This window comes from Phyllobates terribilis, unplaced genomic scaffold (assembly GCF_046119375.1).
Source record: "Phyllobates terribilis strain yellow unplaced genomic scaffold, ASM4611937v1 Scaffold_7__3_contigs__length_470593459, whole genome shotgun sequence".
Taxonomy (NCBI): Eukaryota; Metazoa; Chordata; class Amphibia; order Anura; family Dendrobatidae; genus Phyllobates; species Phyllobates terribilis.
Window position 1 is genome coordinate 4,776,961 of NW_027362767.1, and position 5,264 is coordinate 4,782,224.

A 5,264-nucleotide genomic window follows, 5' to 3' on the forward strand; every position below is an offset into this window, starting at 1 on the left:
TTTACTATAACTATTTTGTCCCCCTTTAAAATAAACACACCACACATTTCTTTGTTGGATTAAATTAGCCACAGCAGCCATTTATTAACATAAAATACAAACATTATAAACCACATCCTAAAGGGGTGGTCCTCGAAGCCCCAAACTATTTTAAACCAAAAAACCAATAGTGTCTTTGTCTCAGGCCAGATTGCATATTACCTCCAGCCGCTAAGCACCAGCTCGGAGGCACCAATTCAAACAGCCTGGCCAATGAAACATGCCCCAAACCCACGGGCCCTCTGATCCATTCCCATTGGATCAACCACCCGCGACCACTGAATACCATGTAGGGGGTCCAGAACTTCCCGAGGTCCCCCCCCCACTGATCCACCATTAACCATGATCACCAACTTCGAGGACTCCCCCATGCCATGAGCACAAATATTCTGACACTTCAAATATTTGTGTCCCTCCACACTCTTAAACCTTTTTCTATGCCTTCCTGAATTGCTAAGCACCACATATCCGTACCGACTGCGTTTAAGTGCACCCCATCTCTCCTCCAAAATTCCCCTTCACCAGACTCAAGTTCTGTATGGCGTATGGCCAAAGCCCCGTTTCGTACCATGAAACGCGTCACCGCCCTATTTACTTTTTTCCGGGCTCTATTGATTCCCTCAATTGATCGAGCCCCTCGCAAGACTTGTCGTGGAACAATATCAGACCAAATAACCAAAACCTTTGGGAACATTGACCACAATCTCAATATATCAAATTTGATGTCCTTCATGAGTTCCCTACAAGACCTCTTACCCAGGTCATTGCCCCCCAAATGTAGCACCAGCAAATCAGGGACCCGATCAAGCCTCGCAAAGTGATGGAATTCAGCCAGGAATTGCCTCCACACCATTCCCCATTTCCCAATCCACCATAGAATGGCTTCATCCTCCAAGAATCCTAAATGACGGCCGGCAGGCCTCACCGCTGCCCGTAATGCAGCCCAGAAGACAAAAGAATGGCCCATGATCCATACGAGCCGGGGACTTTCATCTGTGAAGTCAAACAAAATACAAATCTAAGAAACGGTAACATCAAACAAGAACTCGGAACATTCTTCTAGATTACAACCAAGCCGGGCGAATATAAGACCTAAACCGTATGGATTCCCACCGTCCGATCTTCTTGACTAACTCGTCACCCAGCCCACTCCTGGCTGCCCCGGTGGCTGCCCCAATCCGGAAAGAGTGACCGCTAAACTCTTTTGGCGGCATACCGCCAGCCTCAAGACACTTTTTTAGTACCGCTAAAAACTGGGAGCGAGATAGAAAAGAGCCATCCTCGTGAACCAACAACGGTGATTTATGCCCCCCGAACCCAAACCAAATTCTCTCACACAGCGTACCGGACACATGTCAGATCCAGCCACTGGGAACAACACCACTTTACACCCCTTTTTAAATTGATCCGTCTTTGAACAACAAAGAAATACTTCTATTCTATCCAAATATAAATTCACATCCTCTTTTGAAAGACCCCCACTGACGAATCTTGATGGGCTAACCAACTCACCTAAACGAAAGGCCCCGAAAAAGGCCAGAGAAAAAGCTAACCGGAATAGTCTGATCTCCCACGGGGACTTAAATACCGACGCGAGAAGCTGCCCCAATGTTAACAATAGTCCACATGATATGGGCCGCCTACAATCTCTCACCTTCCAACCCTTCCGCCAACCTTTTAGCGCTTGGCGAACCAATGTCGCTTTTGTTACGTCCGGAAGACCCCTTATTCTAAAGCCAAAGGCCAAACCTGCCATGAAATTATTTATTTTTGGCATCGACCAACCCTCTTCCCAGCAATGACCAACCAATAATAATAATAGGCTATCGCTTTCTAAAGGGTTTCCCATAGCAAATTTCCATTCCTCCCACAGCTGCAAAGCGACCTCATATGAAGACCAGGTCCTCGTAGATAATGATTGACCGATCAGATTCCTTACAGCTCGAAGGGAAGGTTCCATAGTTCTGGAGGGCATACCAAACCTGTCGATGACACCTGAGGTGCCAGCAACCGGAACTGATCCCACTGCGAATGAGAAATAGCATTGACGATCGGGTTTAAAGGGGCCAAATTAAGCTCCGCCACTACCCACATGTTCAATGATAAACTAATCAGCACCAACCTTTGCAGTATTTTCACCACCAATGGCGATGCAGCTGACAGAGAATTGATAGCAGACACTACCCCTTGGTTCTCGCAAGAAAAACAGATTTTTTTGTTCTGAAAATACTCTTCCCATAGAGCCAAAGAGACCATGATGGGAAAAAGATTGATCAATGTATGATTACCCAACAAGTTCTGATCATGCCATAACGCTGGCCATTTCTCCTCAATCCAACTACCACCGAAAAAGATAGCAAATCCACGCTGTCCAGACACCTCGATGAACATTCCTAATTCGCAGGCATTCCCCACCGGAGCAATCCAAACCGACTTGCCGTTATAAGCTTCCAAAAACTGAGCCCAAACTTCCAAATCATCATGCAAATCCTTCCATAGCCTAATGAAGTGATGAGGCGATTTTGCTCCTGCCGTCGCTAGTGACAAACGCCTACAAAATGCCCTGCTCATTGGCATAATACGGCACGCAAAATTCAATTTTCCGAGAAGAGACTGTAATTCCCGCAATGTAACTTTATGTAGTTTTCTAACTCTGGATACCTCTTCCCAACAAATCAACTACCTTATCAACGGGTAGCCTACACTTCATTTTAGCTGTATCAATTAAAATCCAGAGAAAACTCAAAGACGTTACCGGACCCACTGTCTTCTTAACTGCCAAAGGTACACCAAATTTCTTAGCCACACTCTCCATTGTATGCAACAACACAGAACAGACAGGAGAATTAGCAGGACCAACATACAAAAAATCATCCAAATAATGGATGCAGGAATTTATACCGGACACATCCCTAACAACCCATTCAAGAAAGGTGCTAAAAGTTTCAAAGTACGCACAGGACAGCGAGCAACCCATTGGGAGACACCGATCTACAAAAAAGCTGCCGTTCTAAGAGCAACCCAATAGATGCATGCTTTCCGGGTGCACTGGTAACAATCTAAAAGCCGCCTCTATGTCCGTCTTTGCCAATAATGCCCCTTTTCCAAAAAACCGGACCCAACTAACCGCCATATCAAAGGAAGTGTAACTCACCGAACACAAGTCTGGATCAATACCATCATTCACCGATGTTCTCTTTGGAAAGGAGAGGTGATGAATTAGCCTGTATTTACCCGGTTCCTTTTTTGGGACAATACCTAGGCTTTGAAACGAAAGGGCCAGCCATTCTCCCTAAAGCTACCTCTTTTGCTAATATTTCCGCAACCACCTCAGGAAACTGTAACGCGGATTTTAAATTTCTTGCATTAAATTGAACTTCGCTATCAATAAACGGTATCCTAAAACCAACTCCAAAACCTTCTTCTATTAGTGAGGCCGCTGCCCTGTCCAGGTATCTACTTAGGAATAGCTACATCTCTGCCAGACGCACCGGTGTCACCCCTCTTTTCACTACCCTTGCTGCTTCTGAACTTTCCCCCTCTAAAACATTTGGATGCGCTATGGTTGCCACCATATAGGAGCAGTCATGTTTAAATTTACATTTATTTCCGAATTTACAAGATACTTCATTGAAGAGGAAACATAACCTTTTTTGCACAGCTGCCGAGTGTCCCGTCTGGTCGAGACCGCCACTGCTCCCAGGAAAGGACTGGTTAGTTTGCCCACTCCTGCTCGGCGCTGATACCCTCAGCCATAAGGCAATATCCTTGTGATCCCAATGGATACTAGATTGTACCGCTTTCCTCTGACGAAATTGTTCTTCATAACGTAACCACCCTTGTCCCCCATACACCCTATATGCCCCCCCAATTGCATCCATGTAACAAACAAGCCTGGAACAATTTTCTGGAGCTTTCTTGCCTATCACACTGGCTAGTATTGCAACGGCCTGTAACCAGTCCGTAAAGGTCCGTGGTATCAGCCGGTACCTTCGTTTTTCCTCATCCTCTTTTTTGGAATCATCCTTTCTAGCCCGGTCTAGGTTAAAACGTTCCAATGGGAGTAACGAGAATATCTCTACATACTCTCATTTCCATATTTTTTCCCTCACCTCGGTCTTCAAATGAGACCCCAAAACCCCTTAAAAACAATCATATACTTCCCCTCTTGCCATATCGTCTAGCCTTACATTGTCATCTTTGTCCTTCTCGCCTTCGCCCCCCACAGCCTGTGTTGATCCTGGTACCCCCGTGCTGGATTCACTCATTGACGGATTTCCTCCCCTTGCGCCCGCTGTATTAGAACCCCTCAAAAACTCAGCGTTATTACAACCCGTCCCGCTATGTCCCGACTGGGCCGACTGAAAATTACCCAGCCATGCAGGGGTAGGCGACACTATGCCCTGTGACTTATTCGTCCCCATCCCCAATAGTGAAGCTAAATCCCTTAGACCCTGCATCAGCATACCAATACCCCCGCTAATCCCCCCAGAAATGTCCTGACTGTTAAACGCCAAAGAAGGTAATGGGGGCCTGAAAGGATAAATTAGTGACGACTCATCTGGCTGCCTAGGTGCTGTGAACCCAGCAGACGCTGATCCTGAATCCTGTTGCTGACGACCTCCATCCAATCCTTGCAGACCACCATATCTTGTAAAAGGGAGACCTGAAGGGCCAGCAGCCTGCTGCCCCGTTAAGCGCTCTGATCCCGACCCCACATCTTGACCAATGGCTGTAGCCAGCCTGGCTAATGCCATGCACTGCTGATTTATCTGATAAGGGGGCTGGGCCGCCAGCACTGTGCTGCCCGTTTGTCGATCCCACGTCTTCATGTGTGCTGCTGCCTACCCCCCCATCCGCAGAGCCAGCCGCCTGCTGCCCACAATCCAGAGCCAGATTGACAGCCGCCGCGGCCGCACTGTGGGCGGTGCCTGCATTGTGGGCGGAGCCGGCTGGATCCTGACCGCCCGCTGCTGATTCCACTCTCCCTGAAGCCCGGACCGCCGGAGGATGGGCGGAGCCGGCCGCGCGATTGACACTGCTCCCACGCTGAAGGGCCCCCAGGTTAGACCCCGTCCTCCTCACCTCACTGCGCCGGGCAGGCCCCCGCTGCGGCCTGGGGTCTGTCGCACCAGGTCCAGATGTCATGCCGCTCTGTGCTGTAGAGGACGAGGCCAACACCTCCTCCTGATGTAGGACCCCTACACTCGACCGGAGGGTCCCTA

The 5,264-nt window shown here is 48.3% G+C and overlaps 1 pseudogene; it reads right to left on the reverse strand.

The window, feature by feature from the left end:
• Window positions 1-1,103: 1,103 nt before the first annotated feature.
• On the reverse strand, window positions 1,104-4,871 carry LOC141153371 (uncharacterized; annotated as a pseudogene).
• Window positions 4,872-5,264: the final 393 nt, after the last annotated feature.